Consider the following 22,722-nt stretch of genomic DNA (forward strand, 5'->3'; position numbering starts at 1 on the left):
GGTATCTTACTACAGGTTTCAACAGCTTGGTGAAGCACCATGGAGCTGACGCCAGACCAAACGGAAGACACTTGAACTCCCATTTCTGTCCTTTCCATATAAACTGTAATATCTTCCTCTGATCCCTTTGAATCGGGATCGTTAGGTATGCATCTCTGAGATCTATCCTTGCCAGTCAATCTCCCTTCTGGAGGACATTTCTCAAAAGATGAATACCTTCCCTCTTGAAGTGCCTGTACACTAGGAAATAATTAAATCCTCTTAGATTTATCACCGGTCTTACCTTGTTTTTCCCTTTCACTAAAAACAGGTTGCTTATGAAACCTCCCAGGCCTTCTGAGCTGGACCTATTGCGTTTTTTACCTTGAGTAGCTCTACCTCTCTGTCTAAAAGCTCTTCGTCCAGTTTGCTGAACCTTATCTGCTTTGGCAACGTTACTTGATACGGTTCTCGCCAGAACTCCAACTGAAAACCTTGCACAGTCTGTCTCACCCACGCATCCGAGGATAACTCCTCCCATTTTTCTACATATAACTCCACTCTCCCTCCTACTGGAGGAATACTCACATCCACCTTTTCTACTGCTTTTATTTCTCTCACCTGAATTATTCTGGTGTTGTTGTCTATTATTACTTCTCCAACCTCTACCCCTGCTTCTTCCCTGTTAGACGTTCCTCTGCACACCAGAACACTGCTCACTCTGCACACCAGAACACTGCTCACATTTCCCTAACACCTCCCTCCAGGGTTCGAGGCTCATGTGATTCGGTTTACCCAAAGGACCGAAAGCTCCGTAGCAGGTACGATTTACGGGCTCGATTGCAGCCCTTCCTGCACTGGCAGTTGCCATGGAGAACATACAGCAGAAGGGGCGGCGTTACACCTCCACACCGATCGTTCATTTGCTCACATGATCCAGAGTGGCGTTTCCCAGGTGACCTTGGTGGACGTCACATGACCCCGAAACGCACAGTATATAAGGCTTGATGCACGGAACACTCATTGCTTCTCAGCTGTCTTCAGACCCTGTTTGGCGCTACGTTTGGATAACACTACTGGTATACCTTGATCTTGGAACTCTCTCTTGGACTCCTTCGGATTACCCTTTTGTACCTTTGCCTGGAACTGCTTACCTATTGCTGGATTTCTGACACGACCCTAACTTGTCTTCGGATCATCCCTTGGTACCTTGTTGAACTTCTACGTCATTTCCCTTTTGGGATTCAAGTCACGCCTTCAGTCCTACAGGTGGTTTATCCTGCATCCACGCTTGTCTGCGGTCCTCTTGTTCTAGGGACCGCCTCATCTGAGTCTCGAACCTCCCTCCTAGGTTTCCTGGGTTTTCCAAACACTCGATAGGTAAGACTATTCAGATCCTTTGGTTCTTGTGATATATTGTAATTGCCTGGTACTTAACCTCGTTCTTTTTGACAGCAGCATCGGTGTTCCAGAGGTTCCGTGGATCTGGGAAGTAACATCTCCCACCTGTGGCCCCAAAGGTCGCACAGCGGGTTTCTTTTAGTTCCCCTGTGCGTCACTTGAGGACGGAGGTTTCAACGGTCTACAAGACACTCAAGTCAGAACAGACTGAGAAGCCGTATAGTCGTGTTAGACAATGCAGGGATCCACGGAAGAACCCATAGCTGCTTTAGTTCAGGCAATTACAGTATTAAGGGCAGATATGGCCGCCGCTAATACGGTGATTCACCAAAGGTTAGATTCCATACAGAATGTTCAGCATTCTCTTCCTGCAGACCCTGAATTCGGGGATGCTAGCACTTCAACCACACCTCCTCCGTTGGCAAGTACCCCAGCTCCAACTTCGGTGGTCCTCCCAACCCCTTCCCCTTTGGCCGCTCCTGAACGTTATCAAGGTGACCCCAAGAAGTTCAGGACCTTCATCAATTAGTGCAAGTTACATTTCTTGTGCAGACATCTGGCCTTTCCTAATTCCACTGCTAAAGCCGCCTTTGCCCTTTCCCATCTGGCCGGGACAGCAGCCGCTTGGGCTAACCCTGTATTGGAGAACAATAGCCCGGTTCTCTATGATTTTGATTTGTTAGTTCTAGAGATGTCTCGAGTCTTCGATACCCGACACAAGGCACATTCTAGGGATTTGGAGTTGTTAGAACTAACCCAGGGCAGAGGGACCTTGATAGATTACATCACCCGGTTCAACCAATTGGTCGCCGAGACATCATGGCCAGAAAGCAAGCGGGCGGTTATATTTTATAGGGGGTTGAATAACGCAATGAAAGATGCCTTAGCAGTGATTCCTTCCATGCCCACTCAGTATCAGGAACTAGTGGATCTTGCCCTGCAGGTAGATGCACGTCGATCAGAGCGCAGAGCTGAGTTGGGGGTTTCTTCCCATCCTACAGTTGTTAGTACCTCTGCTTCTAGTACTGAAGAACCTATGCAAGTAGGAGGTTTACGTAGCCCCATCACGACATCTGAGAGAGAACGTAGGAGGGTGGATAATGCATGCTTCTATTGTGGCACCAAGGGACATTATGTGAAGGAATGCCCTTGACGTCCCAAGAAGGCTCAGGTTTTTCGGACAGCTCGACCTTAGATCCGGAGACCAGGTCGAGTGTCCAGTCTTCATCTCCGGGTACCACTCTTGCTTTTGCTCGTGTCCAGCCCATCTTTGTACAGGCCACTCTTTGTCCCTCTACGGGTATCTCTCATGCAGTCACGATCATCATTGACTCAGGTGCCACTGGGAACTACATAGACATTGAGTCTCAATCTACCTTTAGTGGTAAATACCCGACCTGAACCTGTTCAGGCCGTAGATGGCACTGCACTAGTCTCTGGTCCCGTTAGACACCAAACTGCTCCTCTATTATTGACCATACAAGATATTCACACAGAGACGCTAAGTTTTGACTTGATCACCACACCTCAATTTGGTATCATATTAGGAATACCATGGTTACGTGAACACAATCCTCTGATTAATTGGCAATCAGGCACGGTGCTCTTCGAGTCTGATATTTGTCAGAACTATTGTCTCCCAACCCATCAAGCAACAGATACTCCTTCTCGGGCCTTGGGAGCTCTAGCTCAACTCACGCTGAATGATGATGGATCAGAAGTTGTGAATTCCCACACCGTTGGAGGGGTGGTTTCCGGGATTCCATCTGAGTATAAAGCATTCGAATCAGTTTTCGATCGCGGTTCTTCCGAGGTACTTCCTCCACACAGACCATATGACTGCCCGATTGAATTAATTCCGAATTCTACCATTCCTTCGGGCAGGATTTATTCTCTGTCCCCCTCGGAAGAACAAGCATTGAAACAGTATGTACGGAACGCCCTACGACTAGGACATATCCGCCCCTCTACTTCACCAGCTGCAAGTCCCATATTTTTTGTACCTAAGAAAGAGGGGGACTTACGTCCTTGTGTGGATTATCGGCGTCTTAACGCTATCACGAAAAAAGATAGGTATCCAATTCCTTTTATCACACCTCTTCTGGACCACTTATCCCATGCCTCTGTTTTCACCAAGTTGGATCTTCGCGGCGCATACAACCTAGTGCGCGTTCGCGAAGGCGATGAGTGGAAAACTGCCTTTTGCACTCGTTACGGCTTGTATGAATACCTAGTCATGCCCGGGCAACATTCCAGCGTTTTATGAATGACATATTCAGGGACATTCTGGACGTATACATGGTTGTTTATTTGGACGACATTTTGATCTTTTCACGGAATCTTGATGACCACGTAAAACATGTCCGGGTCTTATCCCGTCTGAGGGAACATTCCCTATTTGCCAAACCCGAAAAATGTCAATTCCATAAAACGTCTGTTGAGTTTCTGGGCTTCCACATTACCCCTGGGGCATTATCCATGAACGAATCCAAGGTTAAAGCAGTCCTAGACTGGCCAGTTCCTCAGACCCTCAAGTCCTTGCAGGCTTTTTTGGGCTTTGCCAACTTTTATAGACGCTTTATTTCATCCTTTTCCACGATTGTAGCCCCACTTACGGCCCTGACCAGCCCTCAGGTACCCTATCGGTGGCAGAAGGAACATCAAGAATCTTTTGAGGCTTTGAAAACCGCTTTCACCACCGCACCGGTGCTCCAGCACCCCAATCCCGATCTTCCATTCGTAGTTGAGGCGGATGCTTCTTCTTTTGCCCTCGGTGCGGTGTTGTCTCAGACATGTCCTACAACAGGCAAGTTGCACCCGGTGGCATACCACTCCCGTAAGTTTTCCAATAATGAGACCCATTATACTGTAACGGAGAAGGAACTTCTGGCTGTCATGGACGCCTTTCGTGTCTGGCGCCATCATCTTCTGGGGGCTAAGCATCCAATCACTGTATACTCAGATCATCGAAATCTTCAGGATCTGGCCTCCTTAAAGTGCATCAATAGCAGACAGGTCCGGTGGCATCTTTTCTTTTCCGCTTTTGATTTCCACATTACGCATCGTCCTGGAAACTCTCATGGAAAAGCGGACGCCTTGTCACGTTCCCAGGGTGGGGTCGAGTTGCCAACCTTCCCCGATACTGTTCTTGGTAAGAGTCATGTGATTTGCCTCTGCACTCCCTCTCTGTCATTGTTGGATTCTGTACGAGCCTGGACGAGCAATCATTCCGACCAACTGCGGGATTGGGATCCCGTTTATTGTGATGGTTTGCCTTTCGTGCATGAACGTCTGTTTCTTCCCACACCTGACACTCGTAACCTGGCCCTTGAGTGGTCTCATGATGCTCCCTTTAATGCCCATCCCGGCCAAGAGCGCACTATGGATCTCCTAAAGCGCTGGTGCTGGTGGCCCTCTATGTGTCAGGGATGGCACTCTATTAAGAGTGGCACAGGACACCCAGAAAGGGTTTGGGTGGTTGTGCCAAAATAAAGTGGACAGATAAGTACACCCACAGCTGAAAGGAAAGAGAACGAAGAGTAGGCAAGAGTAGCAAGGAAAAAGGTACAGAATGAATTCCCTCTTGGGGTGTATGCAGATATAGGAAAAGAGTATTCCACGAACCTTAGGAAATACTCTAGCCTTCTGCACAGTTTGCTATAACAGAGGCCCACGCTGTTTGCTCATGGCTTGGAACAGCAGCTATGGGTGTCTGTAATGTAGAAACGAGACAAGGGAAGGGGCAGAGGTTGACTGATGGGAACCAACAGACAAGCTCTGTACAAAAGGGTCTACAAACAGTACAAGAGAAGATACATACAGACAAATCCAGGAAAAGGAGGTTGATAGCAAACTAGCAGAAGGAAATGAAGGGAAAGTCGTGTAACAGGATAGGATAGCAGAGGACAGTAAGGAACAAGGTTGAGAGCTCAGAGGAGCAGGAAAGCAATGAGCAAGCCCACAGGAGCAGGGCTGTAAGGTAGAGAGCCCAGAGGAAAAGGGTTTAGGGCAGCAGAGTAAAGCAGGCTGCACGGCAAGGAACCCAGAAGGGCCGGGCAGCAAAGAGTGGGCCCTGAGGGGCAGGGCCGCTGACCGTAGAAGGTTACAGAGGACAGTATGGGGCTGCTAGGCCGAGAACCCAGCGGAAAAAAAGGTAGGTAGTAGGCAGCGGAACGTGATAAGCTGCAAAGTAGGAAGCCCAGAGGACAAGGGCTGTAGGCAGCCGGAGTGAGGCAGGCTGCAGAGCAGGGAGCCCAGAGGACAAGGGCTGAGACTGGAAAGCAGCAGAGCGTGATCAGCTGCAATGTAGAAAGCCCAGAGGACAAGGGCTGTAGGCAGCCGAAGTGAGGGAGGCTGCAGAGCAGGGAGCCCAGAGGACAAGGGCTGAAGGCAGCCGGAGTGAGGCAGGCTGCAGGGCAGGGAGCCCAGAGGACAAGGGCTGAGGCTGGAAAGCAGCAGAGCGTGATCAGCTGCAATGTAGAGAGCCCGGTAGGGCAAGGGCGGAGGCTGGAAGGCAGCAGAGCGTGATCGGCTGCAATGTAGAGAGCCCGGCAGGGCAAGGGCGGAGGCTGGAGGACAGCAGAGCGTGATCGATCGGCTGTAATGTGGATAGCCCGGCAGGGCAAGGGCGGAGGCTGGAAGGCAGCAGAGCGTGATCGGCTGCAATGTGGAGAGCCCGGCAGGGCAAGGGCAGAGGCTGGAAGGCAGCAGAGCGTGATCAGCTGCAAGGCAGGAGCCTGGAAGAGCAGGGCTGAGGCAGGGAGTCCAAAAGGCTAGGGCTGTAGGCAGCAGGGTGTAGCAGGCTGCAAGGCAGGACGCCCAGAGGAGCAGGGCTGAGGCAGGGAGCCCAAAAGGCTAGGGCTGTAGGCAGCAGGGTGTAGCAGACTGCAAGGCAGGAGCCCACCAGGGCACTGGAACAAAGAGCAGGTGAAATCAGGAAACAGCATACAAAGTTTGTAGCTCGAAGCAATAAGGTGCCGGAAGGACTCTCAATGCAAGAGACTGAGCTCTCGCGGGCAGCAGCCTTTATACTGCCCAGCCCAGCACAGAGGCAGGCTAATTGGTTGCACCTGGCTCAGCACACCTGCAGACAATCGGCCACCTCCCTCTCTGTTCCTGAGCTGGTGGAAGCATAGCAAATCCCTAGGGCTTCTGGGGATTGTAGTTCTGATGAAGAAAAATAGGAATAGCCAGGAATAGATGGTTATAGCCCAGTGCATTATGGTAAGTGTAGTTTTCTGGGAAAAATAAAAAGGCACCAAAGTCTTGCAAATGGGAAATAAAGTCCAAATAGTGAATAGCGGTTGATCCAAGAGTATTCTGTAGATAAATGAATAACAATTTGTCCATATTGATCGCCAATGTATGCGCCCATGGCGCAGGCATGACACTACGAAGCGCAATGTGGAATGCTATGTCAATTCATGCGCTGTTTGTGCTCAGGCCAAACATCGAAGAGGACGTCCAGTTGGGCTGCTGCTTCCGCTTCCGGTACCTCCAAGACCTTGGCATACACTGACGATGGATTTCGTGACCGATCTCCCCAAGGTACGAGGTTTTGACACCATCTGGGTTGTGGTAGACTCGTTCACAAAAATGGCTCGTTTTGTTCCTTGTAAGGGGATTCCTTCGGCCCCAGTCTTGGCGGACTTGTTTTTTGAATATGTGTTCATGTTATTTGGACTTCCTTTGGTCATCATTTCCGATCGTGGGTCACAGTTCACCTCTCATTTTTGGAGATCATTGACTAAATTACTTGGCATCGATACCAGGTATTCTTCGGCCTATCACCCTGAGACTGATGGGCAGACTGAAAGGACGAATCAATCTATGGAGCAGTATCTTCGGTGTCTTATCTTGCAGCAACAGGCCTCCTGGTTGAGTGCTTTACGGCTTGCCGAGTTTGCATACAATAACGCGGCTCATTCTGCTACAGGTTTTTCTCCTTTCTACGCCCTCTATGGCCAACACCCCAAGGTCTTGCCTGTCCCTGACGCCTCTGTCTCTTTGAATCCTGCGGCCACGGCTTGTTTTAGGGATCTGTCTGCTGTTCATGCTAGTACATTGGTCCATCTTACTGAAGCAAAGGCTTCTATGAAAGCTCGTGTTGACGGCAAGCGCTTGGCTGCTCCTCCCCTTGTGGTGGTTTTAGGGTGTGGTTGTCTTCCCGTCACCTTCGCCTGGTGGGTTGTCGGAAACTTCTGCCTCGTTTCGTTGGCCCGTATGTGATCTCTCAGGTTGTGAATCCAGTGGCTTTTCGTCTGGTTCTCCCGAGTTCTTGGCGAATCCATCCCGTTTTTCATGTCTCTCTCCTCAAGCCTTGTCCTGATTCTTCCCGCCTTCGGGCCCCTGCCGCCCCGGTGTCCCTGGCCTCCCCTGATGTTTTTGAGGTGTCGGCCATTTTGGGTTCCCGTTGGTTTAGGGGTAGGCTCCAGTATTTAGTGGATTAGAAGGGTTATGGACCGGAGGAGCGGTCTTGGGTTTCCGCTTTGGATCTTGACGCTCCTCGGTTGGTAGCCCGGTTCCATAAGGATCACCCGTCCTGCCCACGGGGTCGTGGGCCGTTGGGGGGGGCTATGTTAGACGATCCTCTGCACACCAGAACACTGCTCACTCTGCACACCAGAACACTGCTCACATTTCCCTAACACCTCCCTCCAGGGTTCGAGGCTCATGTGATTCAGTTTACCCAAAGGACCGAAAGCTCCGTACCAGGTACGATTTACGGGCTCGATTGCAGCCCTTCCTGCACTGGCAGTTGCCATGGAGAACATACAGCAGAAGGGGCGGCGTTACACCTCCACGCCGATCGTTCATTTGCTCACGTGATCCAGAGTGGCGTTTCCCACGTGACCTTGGTGGACGTCACATGACCCCGAAACGCACAGTATTTAAGGCTTGATGCACGGAACACTCATTGCTTCTCAGCTGTCTTCAGACCCTGTTTGGCGCTAAGTTTGGATAACACTACTGGTATACCTTGATCTTGGAACTCTCTCTTGGACTCCTTCGGATTACCCTTTTGTACCTTTGCCTGGAACTGCTTACCTATTGCTGGATTTCTGACACGACCCTAACTTGTCTTCGGATCATCCCTTGGTACCTTGTTGAACTTCAACGTCATTTCCCTTTTGGGATTCAAGTCACGCCTTCAGTCCTACAGGTGGTTTATCCTGCATCCACGCTTGTCTGCGGTCCTCTTGTTCTAGGGACCGCCTCATCTGAGTCTCGAACCTCCCTCCTAGGTTTCCTGGGTTTTCCAAACACCGGATAGGTAAGACTATTCAGATCCTTTGGTTCTTGTGATATATTGTAATTGCCTGGTACTTAACCTCGTTCTTTTTGACAGCAGCATCGGTGTTCCAGAGGTTCCGTGGATCTGGGAAGTAACATCTCCCACCTGTGGCCCCAAAGGTCACACAGCGGGTTTCTTTTAGTTCCCCTGTGCGTCACTTGAGGACGGAGGTTTCAACGGTCTACACGACACTCAAGTCAGAACATTCCCCTGGAATGAAAGAAGGGGTTCGACCTTCTATATTCTTGCCTCCAATTGGATCTGTCACTATAGGGCCTTCTATATTGGCCACGGCTGGACAAGCGGCCCTTTCCTCCTCCAGCCCTGTCAAAAAACTTACGACCAAAAATCTTTTTCAATGAAGATTGGGCTATGTCCATTGAAACATATGTGCTGGCAAACTTTGCCATAACTTTAATAAACAGGTCCCCAAACAGCTTGCCCTTCTCTGCCATCGCCTGTTCTGATGTCGCCATTTCACCCAGTCTGGTGTCCAATTTCATTAAAATGGACCTCCTCCTCTCAGTGGCCAGCGCAGTATTAGCGTTACCCAACAGACAGAGGGTCCTCTGCGTCCAACCAGCCACAATGTTAGGATCCATAGGCTCCTTCTTAGCTTTTGCTTCCTCCGCCAGCTGCCAGATTTTTGTAATCGGCCCCAACATGTCCAACAATTTATCCTGACAGGACCTCCGGAACCTATCAATGCCCCTCTTCATGTCCGTGCCATATCTGCCCAGGAACGTAAGGATCCTGTCATCAATCTCTGGGGTCTCAGATACCCCGTCCGGGACCCTCGGTCTCAGGCATTCCGCCTTTAGCTTGCTTCTTGCTTGTCTGCTCAACGATGCCCTCAACCGTCTCCTGATATACTCGGCAATCTTTTCTGGAGGATCCCACTCATTGGACCTTGGATGCACCAGGTCATCTGGATCAAACTCATCTTTAAGTGGGTCCTCTTCTTCCCTCCTGCCTTTTTTGCTTTTGGGCAATCATTCATCCTCATCTGGGGAGGACTGAGGCTCTGATGTACTGTATACCTCAGATTTTGAACTGCTCCTGCAGTAATCATCCTCCGACTCACTCGAGCTTGTGCCTCGTCTCTCACGAGACCTCGCCTTCCTTTTCTCCGCTCTGGATCTTACTCTTACTTCCCCTTTTTTCTTGTGTGCCTTGCCTTGTGACAAAGCAGCCAGGTCACGTAAAATGCCCCTCTCTCTATGGAGCCTCTCGGTACTCTCCATTCTTTGCACTGCCTCACTCATGCGTAGTCCACTTACGTGAGGACCTTCTGATCCTTCCGAGTAATCACTCATTTTGTGTCAGTGCCGTGTAATTTATGTATGAAGGTTACCTGGGCTGCCCCGTCAAAATATGTTTATATGTAGCTAGGCGAGTCTCAGGATCTGTTAGCAGTTTTTCTTGGGACTGAGCCCGTCAAGAAGATATTTAATAATAGCCTTCATAATTCCACCTCCTTAATCAGGCAGTGTAATGAGGAGTTCATACAAAGTTCCCTGGGCTGGGCCCTTTATTCGTGTCCTGGACAGCAGAGGCTTCAAACCTGACATGCTGCCTTTGTTCTGCCACCAGGTGGCGCCTGTATCACAGATCAGTGCTCCGCTCGCAGCCTTGAGTGTTGTTTACACAAATTATCTCAGTTCCAAAACCGGAGTGCAAAGCTGACTAAATTATGCTACCGGTCTCTCTGAAGTGGAAATTCGCAATGGCGCCAAAACCTCAGAGTCCCGTCGCGCCTTTACGAATTTCCGTCTCACAGTGCCTCCTATCGAGGCCCCCGACGCCGGAATTTACAATCCTGTTGCGTCCCCAAGCGGATATGCTCCGCCACCGTCCTACGCGCCGCTCCCTTCGCGCTTTATCCTAGCGCTTGTGTGCGCTCTTACACTAACAGTAATCACCATAAATTCCACAATAAACACAATTATAGAAATGTAAATCCACTTATCTCTAGGCTGCTCGAGCAGCAAAGAAAGAGGAAGGTCTATGAGGGCATTTGGTGTTATACAGGCTAGGAGAGGTGTAATTGGACTGTGAAGTCACATGATTTAAACAACCTATGAAAAACGGACTACAAATGTGATGGTTTTATTGGGATTTGTAGTTTTTCTTGTTATTTGTTTTTCATGTTGTTTTTGGTTGAAGTGCTGCTCGAAAAAGTAAGGAGAAGTGAGCATTATCTGAGCCTCCGGGTCGTGACATAGAATTTGAATGCATCATGTCGTGAAACGTATTGGTGTAGTTAGTGGTGTAGTGGGTAAGGAGCTAGGCCCGATATTACGAGGTTGAGTCGTCGTGGAGTCTCTCAATTTTATTTTTACAAAAAAGGATTATAAATGGAGTTTCCCATTTTTATTTTTAAAAAGGAGGATTTATAATTTCAAATACGAAAATACAGACGGAACATCTGATATTTGTTTTACTGTGGCAAACCTTTTTTTTGGGGCATGGCATGTGACACCTGCCAGTGCCACATGTCACTTGTAGTGGTGATATGCAGTGGCACCTGTCACTGGCATATGGCATGCCATATTCGGCTCCAACCCCCTACTGTAGGGGAGTGATTGGGAAGAAGGGACAGGAGAGCGCTCATTCTCCCAGCAGTCCTTAAGTGGGTTCTTTCACACTTAAAGGAGAGAGTTAACTGCTTGTAAGATTGAAGCTGCACTAGAATAATCTAATTAGAACGTGTAAAGAAGTTAGATGCCCCCACACAAATATATCAGCCCCTGCCCACCGTCTCTGAAGTTAGCACTCTACTAACATTTGACAGGTTAGCGACCGCCGACCACCATGCAGCTTTCGTTCCGCACCTTAGTATGTATGTTCGCATCCGTTCGCCCCTTAGTATGCATGTTCTCATACGTTTGTATCATATTATATATGATAACAAAAACAGAATGACATTCAAACTGGCCTGCTATGTTTACAATCAACAAAACCTGAAACACCCTGCTTGCCTCAATCTTTGGTTATAAGAGAGGAGATCCTTAAATACGGTTCGTGCCACGCAAAGAAACTAAAGAAGGACAAGCAACGTGAAGCCCAGAAACTCCAGATTTACACCGGTTAGAGAGGCGTGCCTTAACGATTAAAGTTACAAAACAAAAAGAATAGGGTTTCACTCCATTACAAACATATATAATACGTCATATATATGTAATCGTACTTACCAAAATTCCAGATCTAAATTTGAAAAACGTATGTAGAAGGTTTATTTATTTTCTTCATCAGCAACTGATCTTATTTTTTATACTACAATCTTATGCATAAGGTTCCGAGCGAGTTCATCATGGCTACTTCCTTCCGCTATAATGTTGGCAGGACGCAGTGTTCCCGTCCGAGTCAGTGTGCTCTGGGGCGGCTCCTGATCTCGCGAGGCTGGCGGCAGTGACGCAGAGCTGTACAGCTGCCGCGGCTTGTGGTGTTGAATGTGTTGGGTCAGGCAGTGTGCGTTCTGCGGGCTGCACGTGGGAAGAGACGGCGGGGGACGGACGGACGGACATACAGTGAGTGAGGCGCCGCATGCGGGAAGGAGAACGGGGAGGCGTTTGCCCTACAGCACCACGGAAGGAGAAGCCGTGTGTGTGTGACGGCTGGCACCTGCCTGTGCGTGTTTGTCCTACAGGCACGCCTGCCTACTTGCGCGTGTCGTTCCTCTGTGTTTATGCCTGGTATAATTATGTATCCGCCTCCCCACGGGCGTTATCTCTATGTACATGTCTTCCTGTGTGGTTGTCTAGCGTTTCACCGAATAGGATCTGGTGTCTTTTCTCCAGGCTGGGACTCTCAGTTTCAGCATCTGATCCTCGCCTTCTGGTCAGTTGATATGCAGACCCCACTCCTTGTTTCCCGCAGTGGGGGTCTCTCGCTTTCTGGGGCTCTCAACTTTATCTGGCAGCGTCCCTGTCTGTTTCTGAATATTGATGTATTTCACTCTTTCCTATCCTAGAACTGTCACTCTTTGCCAGAGTCGCCCCCTTCAGGCTCCACTGTACACTGTTTGCTTTGATGTTGCGTCTTAATTTTGTACAGCTGTAAAGCGAACGCCAATAAGCCCCAAATGGGGGGAGGGGGGAATCCAGGTGAGTAACAGAGAGCAACTTTTTTGTTTATCAAAGGCCGAGACACCTTGCCATATTTAGTTACCTTTACTTTACTGGGACTCGTACTTTCTTTCTTTTCTGAAAGAATGAAACTACGGCCCTAATGTGTTTTATGGCTTTTGTTGTCCCTCAAAGCAAATGTTTAATGTAAATTCGGCATTACACTACATCAATTCGAGCCCGAAACTCTCCAAATAGTAGAGCGATTACTCCGTCATGCTGACTTAGACAGAACTTTTTTAACTCTTGGTGAAGTGCTAGCGTTTGTGGTCGAATCGCAATGCAGACCATCTCTCGAGGCTCTTGCCCTCCATGGGATGTATTTTTATGGTATACACTGACTAACTACTCAAGCTACCCTCTATCGGGGGAGGGGTGGGGGTCCTTTGAGGCAGAGAAAATGGCAAGTCAACCTAATTCGCTCTGGTCAGATCAGGGTAATAAGTAGTAGGATTTCGTCTTGTGATGGCTACTGACTTCCTTTCTAGGAAGGTGCTGATGCACACCAATCCAGCCTTTATTTCCTTTCCTCTTATATACACGTTCAGACTCCTGCTCCTGGCTACAGACCCCATGCCCCGCATGGATGTGGTGTTGTGCACCCTGCTATAAATAAATACGATGGGCGTTGCTTTGTCTGTGTGGGTTACAGTAGGAGCGAGTCCCGGCACAGCACCACGCAACTAACGAGTTAAATTGTGGGTGCTATTGGTAATCGGAAGGCGAGTTGTGTTTTATGGCCCAGTTTAGTGGCCCGGCGTTTTCTGGTGGATGCAAAGCAGTTGTCCGCCTGTTACAGCACTCCGAAGGGAATGCCAAAATAGATCCAGATTTAATGTTCATGAACTGAATCGTTCTGTTCCGTAACACTTCAATCGTATCTGCCTGCCTCTGTGGTGGGACATGAATCACTTCTGCTGTGCTTGCTGAAGATTCGTCCCCCTTTCCACGCGGCCCTGTGGTCATTTCTGAGTGTTATCTTGGGCTTGCACGTATTTGCTGTCCTGTTGGATTCGCACATGTCAATTCCCACTGCTGGTTTTTGTCCCACGTGTGTAAGACATTGCCACAGTTCCAACGGTTACCAATCGCAGTTTACATACGTTGTTTGCGTTTTTGTTTCCCAATGTAAATAAATTCCACTTGCCTCATTCGTAGTGTAAACTTTAACGAGTGTTCAATTAGCGCGGGTTGGGAGCGTGTGACATCTTCACAGTTCTGTGATACAGATTACGCGTTCTGCCACCGGGCTGGGCGAACGACCTGCAGTTGTTCCCACAAGGTCGCCCAGCTCTGTTGGTTTTCAGTTTCAAAGGTCATCCATTCAGCTAGTGCCTTGCACACAGGTAACGGCACAATAAAACCAAGAGAAGGGGCGTGTTCGGAAATGCGCTTGGGAAGACGACGGCACACCTCGTGAAAACGCTATACTTGGGGCTCCTTATTTTAAGCGTCGGTAGGTCATGGTGCAATACCTCTTAGAAGGCAGCGTGCCGAAGGGTAACTTTAGAAGCGAAGCGCCACTCATTGGACTGGTGTTTGCCAGGACAGATTGCTTTCAGGCCCAATTCACTTACAGCACATGAAACGAAAAACTATAGCAGAATAAACATGCATGCTCGGGAATTGTTTGTGGTGTAACACATGGCATTTAAATGGTAATCCCTGTTTAAATTTAAAGGAATTTGAATCTCTTCTTGTAATTGACAGGGAAATCGCATATATTTTCAAAAAGAGAATTCTGCATTTGAAATACGATTCTTAAAACCAGTCTCTCGTGGCACACGCTTGTTTTAGATCTACATCCACCAAATCCCGAAAAAGCGGCGACGTCATAATGCAATGTGTTCTGTTTTATAGTGAGTGGGTAAATGTGCATATGTACATAGCAAGTGTGATGTGGAGCTGGTCGAAAAAAGCCAGACGGTACGCGCGTAGCGAACGTGAAAGAATAAGCAAGTAGAGTACCGCCCACCTTCTAATCTGTCTGGCCATCCATCTTTATAGGGGGGAGAGGGCGGGGGCAACTAGACCAACATTACTCTGGTGAAGGTGGACTGGGGACCCTTCAAATGTTGGCAGAGCGGTTAACTTCAGAGACTGAGGGGGGGGCAAACATGCTAGTGTAGGGCATCTAACTTATTCATACATTATAAAGTGACTCTTCTGCTGAAGCCATCGCTGGTCATTGGCCGGATCTCGTCGGATCCGAGACCTGGCACCAGATGTGTAGCCAGATCTTGGGATCCGGACAGTCAGCCGCCCCAAACCCCTGCTTTGCTGCTGGGGAGAAGGAGAAAAAAAAGCGCCTGCGAGCAATCTGTAACTTCCTCTGGTGACCCCATGCAAGAGGTCACAAGAGGAAGTTAGTCCTCAACCGCGACCTGGTTTATTTTATTTATGCAATGTTTGTCGGATACCTGTATCCCACAAACATTGCATAAATATACCGGTATCCGGCAAAAATTGCATAAATAAATACCCCTATTAACATCACACACGATGCAGCCACCCGACTGCTTTCAGAGGGGAGCTGCAGGAGCTGGGCTCGGTGTGGTTTAAGTAAAGGAAAACGTTGCTAATGGCGAACAGAAATCGCTGTTTGAATAGTACCCAAGGGGAAGTTGTTTTTTATAAAATGGAATGTAAATTGTGCATTTTAAAGAATATTTACTCAGCAACACTGGTCTTAACTATCATCCGCATAGTTAAGTAACTCATCACCAGTGCCATGGAAGTGTTTTAAATTGGAATTGATGTATAGTTTGGAAAAGGAGCATCATGAAAGAAATACTGCCATTTTAAACTATTATTTTGGACATTTCCTTTGGCCAACTGCCAGCTCTGCCACCTTAAAGCTGCCTCCTCGGGCACTGTACCCCCCCAAACTCTGCCCCCACACTGGCCCTTGTGGGATCCGCCACCTATTTTTTTTTTTTCCCATTTTCACCACTGGGTGAAGTTTAAAGCATTTAACATTGCATCACTGTTTCAACTGCCTACAAATGGATGAATGAAGTTACTAATCAAGTGCTTTACGTCCGGACAATTGACAGGCAGTTGTTAACAGTGCAGCCCCAAGCACCTTTTATTTTAGGAGTCCTGATAGCCCTGTAGGCGAGCTAGGTCAAGTCAACATGACCCAAAATTTCGCGAGGAGTGGGGAGAGAGTCCGTGTTATATCTAGCTTTACCTGCACCTGTTGCATATGAATGGAAGGCTGTGACTGATGGATGTAGAATGCAGAGTGAAAGAATGTTGTCTTATGGGTGGGTTCTCTGGATGTCAGTTAGAGAGGATGTGATCACAGAGAGAGAATGCCGGTGGATGTACAGTCCCTTCTACTTACCTGACTTGATCTAATGTACCAGGAACTAAGTAAAGAAGTTGTCTGTTACAACCAAGATGTAAGTCCAACATAACATTGGCGACAAGGATGCTGGTTGTGTTGGGGGCACAGCACCATGAAAGGGATACCCATTGCCCCGCAAAGGCTGAGAAAGATCCTCTCAGAGGTGCAGTGGGGACAGGAAGCCCAACCAGGAGCGCTGCAAGGTGCAGTGGGGACAGTAAGGCCCAACCAATGAACTGGCGCTGCAAGGACAGTGGTGACATAGATTCACAATCATTGAGGAGGCACTGTGAGGTCAATGAGGCCCATTAATTTAGAGGCACTGCGAGGTGCAGTGGAGGCACAGAGGCGCATCCATAGAAGAATTAAAGGAGTGCCTGGGCCTTGGACTAGCGTTTTTGTCAAGTGGCAAATGCTGGGGCTTGGGAGTCTAAACGGGGGCTGGGGGCCTCTCACAGAGGAACTGGGTCTCGGAGCCCTCACAGAGCATTGAGGAGGGTTGGGGCCCATGGATATTGCAAATGATTAATAGTGAAAATTTACAGCATGATGCATTGGTTCTGCGGGTAACTGGGCACACACAGAGCAGCTTAGATCACTGTTGTAGTATCAGCACCTTTTTGCAGTGGTACGAAGGTTGCGGGATGCATTTTGAAGGGATTCTGAAGTGTAGGAGCCAGAGCGTTGCTGTTTGTATGGAGGATCCTGGAGTCCAGCGTTAGCGCTGCAGCTGGAGGTCTAGCTGAACGCGGAGACCGTTGGAGCTTGGAGCTCTGTTCCCTTTCGTGGCTCTCCTTTAGTGATGCCGTTGTATGGAATGCTGTGGGAGTTGGTGATGACTTCGGTGTAGTGAAGCCGTCATTACAATTAGCGTTCGCTTCCATGTAATGTTGGAGTCAAGTAAAAGAAAAAAACCCTGCTATGCGCTAACAAAAATACGGTTGTTAGTATGTTGGTTAGCAACATTATATTAATGTGATATTTTTGTTTAGCAACACTTTAGTGATGTGAGGCAGGTAGGAGAAGTGAGTTGTGGTGTAGATGAGTGCTGCAGTGAGGTTGATAGTGAGTGTGCGCAATTTGAGTCAGGATGACCGCGTGGGTCCTGAGTGCGGTTAGTATGGTGGTGCAGCGAGGTTGGTAGTGTCGTGCAGTTCGTAACAGGATGGCCGGGTGGATCCTGTATGGTTGATTGAGGTGAGAGTTGTAGGTGAGTGTTGGTTGAGAGAATTGAGTGGTGAGGTGCAGTTTGTATCAGAATGGCCGGGTGGGTCCTGTGTGGGAGCAGTTGTGGCAGGATGGCCGGGTGGGTCCTGTAGGTTTGAGGAAGTGAGTGAGTTGGTATAGCGTGTATTTAATTGATTGTTGCGGGGTTAGAGATGTTTTAGATGTTTAGAGAGATGTATTAACATTTTTCCTTTCAGATGGACTTTTAGAGTTAGCTGGATTTAAAGAGTTTCACTGTTTTAGCATGTTTTGAGGTTGTGTATTAATGTTTTGTTTTACAAGTGGGACTAAGTGTAAAATGCACAGTTAGTGCATCATTGAATAATATGCAGGTATGGTTCATGGTCTATAGTGGTGTTAGAGATGATATTGGTTGCTTGTGTCTGGTGTGTCAATTGATCTGTTGTTGATAAAGGGGCTGGGGGTGTTATATCTAGCTTTACCTACACCTGTTGTATGTGAATGGAATGCTGTGACTGATGTAGAATGCAGAGTGAAAGAATGTTGTCCTATGAATGGGTTCTATGTATGTCCGTTGGAGAGGATGTAATCACTGAGAGAGGATGCTGGTGGATGTTCTTTGTCCCTTATACTTACCTGACATAATTAACTTGATCTAATGTACCAGGAACTAAGTAAAGAAGTTGTCTGTTACTTCGAAGATGTCAGTCATGAATGGCCAGGGACCCAATATAACAGTCTGCATAAAGCCCTATTTGCCCAATGGATGCTTGGCTGTACATACAAACGTTTGTGGTTTTGGTGCATGAGAAGGTGTTGTCAAGCACTATCTGGTTGGATTGGAAAGTAGGCGTGCTTGTTGCATGCGTTGGCTCGTGTTCCAGTTATTTTTGTCATATCAAACAGTGGGAAGGGTTCCCATTATTGTGCTGGTAAAGGTTTTTGTTGCTAGTAGACCGTTTTATGTGTGCACTCGCGTGATGTTTAGTTTGGGCTAAAACGCTACCTATAAGCTGACATTTTTCTATTGGAGCACAGGTAGGAGGGAGATGACGTGTGGTGAGGGACACACATCTTGTGGGCGTTTGGCTATTTGGCCACCCAGAGTTAGCCTGTGGACCTGCTAATCCTTGTGGACGTTCCCATCCACTACCTGCCCCTCCCCGACCAAAACGCATCCTCCTCCGATCTCTTTCAGATCTTAGTAATATCAAACTTTAGCCTGCCAGTGTTTGTTCTAAGCAGTCTGTGGAGGGTTAGTTAATGGCTTAATTGCAGCTGTAAATGACTGCTGGTGTGATAAGAATGGCTTGACCAAGTGTGCCTTCACCTGTATATATCTTCATGCACTGTGGTCCTGTTAAAAACAAGCGGCAATAAAGCCCACAATTTTGGCTTAAAGTATTCGCATTTTCCAGTTACTGCGATCACATGTCAATGTAATCGCAGCAGTTGCGATCTTATTTAGTACCTTTATCTGTGCCTGGCCAATTCCAATCCCTCGCTTATACAAAAGCTGAAACTGTTGACTTTGTCAATGCTTGTTTCAGCATGTCTGTGTGCATGAGTAAAAACTGCAGACCTTGCTATGCACACCTACCTGCTCTGCAACTTGCATGGGGATCATTTACTTCCCCACATTGCCGTTCAGGGATATGAGAAACGGGATCTATGTCACTAGACCACATTATTGCACTGTAATAAATCCTGCATCTCCAATATTGACTGCAACATGGATCACTTTCCTCCCCTTGGTGGGAATCGCATGATATACAGAAGGGTCAAAATCACAATGCTGCATTGAATTAAATCCTTGGACATCTCAATGCTCTGTGGTTGCCTAGCCTCCCAAATTGAAGGAATTAGTTAATAGGCTAGCGCGAGATCATCATGTTATACTTTTATCAATCCCTCTGCCTGCCAGTGTTGGCGGTTTTCTTCGCTGGGATTGAAATGCAAGAGCTCAGTCTGCACAATTCCCTTGGATCACAAGGCTCCATTTTAAGGAATCCCCGATCCTCACAATGCTGATTAGGCTCCTTGCCTCTTGGACTGTTTACCCAAGATCCCGCAGCTGCATTGAATATCTCCAATTCCTACTGCTGATAGATTTACAGGCCTCTTCAGATCTCAAACGTTAGTTTGCTAAAGATAACCAGAATGCTCTACAAGGAATCCCTCCACCAGTGGGGATTGTTTTCCTCGCTGTGGCACAAACTCTAAATGTACTGTTTGACCAAGGTCTTAAATACCATTTTCTTACTGAGCATCCTTCTCCCATAAGCATTACTGTTTGGAGTGTGCATTCCATTTGTGAACAGGCTTTGTGCACTAGACACTTTTCTTTGTCTAAATCTGCACTCTCTCTGCATCACTGAAACCTGGTTATCTTCTAATTCTGTTCTGACCTCTATCTAGTTCTCTTTTCCATAACCCACATCCCTTGAGTCATGGGAGCAGCATTGGCATTGTCTAGCACTCTATTTCACTTTCCTCTCGCACCTTTTTCTCAGTTGGGACCTTCGCAGCTTCAGTGTCTGTCTTCAACTCAGCCATAATTTCATCCCTTCCTCTGCTGCATGACCTCATGTCTTCATCTTTCGTCTCTGCATTTTCTCTTTAGTTATCGCTTACACGCTTGATTCTATTTTTCCCACTTTTGTTCGCTCCCTCATGAAGCCCCCCCCCCCCCCCCGACCTTGGCTGACTGAGTCACTGCGTCGCACTTTCCACCACGCTGAGCGACATTGGTCTTGTTTCCGGCTAATATCTCCCACTGATGCTGCTTTAGTTTCTGCCAAACAACAATACTACTCTGACCTTCTTGATTCCTTTTCTTCTCTACCTCGATGGCTGTTTCAGATTCTCTCATATTCGTTTTCCACCTTCTCCTTACCCTGCCAACTATTCTGTCTGCTTCTGATCTGGCCACTTCTGACCTACTCCCATCAACACCACAGGTTTCACACTTGCATCTCCTGCTAACAATTCCTCACTTTACTTGTCTTCCTCTAATGCTGAGGAAATGTCAAGTTGCAGAGCCTTTGTTTCTTTCCCTGCATTTGTCAGATGACCCCAGCTGTGCCTGATGGTTGGCTTTCCCATGATCGGGGTCTTCGTTTGCTGACTATGTGGCTGGCTACTGCAACCTTCTGTGAAGGCTCACCAGTGCTCAGACTTTTCTTGATCAAAGCTTTTTTCCAAGTTCCCATGCTGTTAGAAGAGGTAGGTTTGCTCTGTGTATGCTCCAGGGGTCAGTACTGACCCCAACCCATCAGAAGGAAACCTGCAACCTCTTGCTCTTGAGGCTACTGTAGATCTCTAGGCTCTAAACCTCGGCTGTTCTGAGCTGATGTCTTTGCTGCAATCACCATTTGGTGATCCAGTAAATTTCTGGTGGTTTCTTCCATGGTTCGGTTCTAGGGCTGCCATATGTTGTCTGCCTATCCAGAACTTGAGTCGTTTGAATCTGCTGTTGTAAATACTTATCTATGCAATCTCCCGTCCTTGAGTGCGACTTGTGGACTTCTTGTTCGATTTTCCTTGTCCCTCTTGAAGCGCATCTTTGGTCGGTTTATCTGTGGAGCCTAGTTGTATCCACCATTTCTTAGTTGCATCTATTTAATACCATTTGGTTGACTATGTTTGAGGGTTTAATCTCTTATAGAGACTGTGAGCCTCACTAAGTTGATTGCGATTTTGTGAACACTTAGTTTAAGATCATGTCAGTATTTGTGTTTTTCTCTTATTCTAATTTATTTCTTTACTGAACTGTACATATTGTGTTCTTTTTTTAAGCACCCACAAAAAATAAGCTTTTACAGGTATTGGGACACTTATGTTATTGTATAATGCAAGTATTTACTGTAACTTTAAGCCCTCTCGTATGTTCAATCGCCCTTCATTTCAAGTTGCAAGCTACTAGCCAGCCGTTAAAAAAAAAAAAAAAAAATCAATGGTCCATTGGTTAGTGAAATTTGTCAACAGTCAACTATCACTGACCAACGTGTCGTGGCTAGTGCACATTTTAAGGCCTGTCTTTTGAACATGGAAAGTATGTTTAATCCTCATCTGAATGCAAATGGTACTGTATAGCTTTAGAGCTAGGTCCTGTGTAGCCTTTAGTAGGGTCAGGTTATCACCAAATTCGTTCTTGAGCGGTTCCCAGTAGGATCTAAAATACTTGAATTCTCACCAATTGGATTTTCATCCTCATTACCCATTTTTTTTAAACCAAAAGAAAGCAACCAGTCTTGGCCTGTATTCAGTCCAAGACTGAGGAAATAGTGATTCTTTTTTGCCCTCTACAGTCTCCCTTATTACTCACCAGTTTACCCTTTTGATCCCTAAACATATCCTCGAATTTCACATCTGTGTGGTACTAGTACAGCTGTTCTCTCTATGCTCCCCCGCCACCCACTTTGAGGCTTGATGTAGAGCATCTTTAAAGTGTGAAGGATGACTCCTTGTTTGGAAGTGTTTTGCTTAGAGTTTGGAAGGAGAGCACAAGTCAGGTTGCTTTATTGCTTGTAGATGTTGTGGGGAGAATCTCCTAAATTTCTAGCATTGGTGGTGGTCTATATGGGCACTTTATAATTTCCTTACCAGGTGTGCCTCAATGGAGTTGCAGAGCCCTTGAGAAAGGTTGTGCTTTTACTGGCTGCAGGTTTTTTTGTTGTTCTGTATAATTTTGAGCATAACTTCTGGCCGTATTGTGCCAACTCTTAATTTTGTGTAATGAGCTTTTACTGCTTTTTCAATTCATGCTCTGTAGATATACAGGGTTGAAAGTTGCATGCTACTAGCCGACCATAAAGTTACTCGCCACAATCCTCCCTGTTTATACAGGGACCACATAATTTCCCACTCACCAAGATTAAATTATCACTAGCCAATGGTGAGTGCACATTTGCACCCTGGCTATGAAGCTGCCAATGGTAAGCCAATTTACCATATCGTAGGTCATTTTTCTCTTCAAAGTTTCTTGAGCACGTGGTTTTCTTTAGAGGAGATCATGTTCGGGGTGAACCACGAGACCACTTGTTTCTTGTGACAATTAAAATGTTTCTTTTGGGGGGGTGGGGGTCATGATGTGGGGGATGTTTGATATCTGGGAATTAATGTTAAGTAGTTTCTCTGGTCTTGTCTGGTTTTTATCTTGGGCTGGGCTTTGGAACCTTGACATTTTGCAAGGAGGATGTTCAACCTGATCTCCTTTTCGGGCTGATTGATGTTGGGAGGTTTAACTGTGGTAATGGCAAAGTTTGAGTGAAAACGCTGAAGGCGATGAAAAGTTAGTCACCCCACGGGAGGACACCTTGATATGCTAATTTCTGGGGACGCCACTTCAGTTAATATATTAACCAGGCCCCCACTTCTTT

The 22,722-nt window shown here is 47.3% G+C and overlaps 1 protein-coding gene across 3 annotated transcripts in view; it reads left to right on the top strand.

Moving 5' to 3' along the window:
• The first annotated feature begins 12,079 nt into the window (after positions 1–12,079).
• AKAP1 (A-kinase anchoring protein 1) overlaps positions 12,080–22,722 on the top strand; it is a 970,220-nt gene continuing 959,577 nt past the window's right edge. Inside the window, exon 1 of one of the 3 annotated variants that reach the window (XM_069614626.1) lies at positions 12,080–12,204. The gene's annotated coding sequence lies outside the window, so the exon portion shown is untranslated. Of the gene's footprint in view, positions 12,305–22,722 lie in introns of all 3 variants that reach the window. The other 2 variants (XM_069614627.1, XM_069614628.1) reach the window with 2 other exon arrangements.

This window comes from Ambystoma mexicanum, chromosome 9, assembly GCF_040938575.1.
Source record: "Ambystoma mexicanum isolate Mex_15411 chromosome 9, UKY_AmexF1_1, whole genome shotgun sequence".
In the NCBI taxonomy this organism is placed as follows: domain Eukaryota; kingdom Metazoa; phylum Chordata; class Amphibia; order Caudata; family Ambystomatidae; genus Ambystoma; species Ambystoma mexicanum.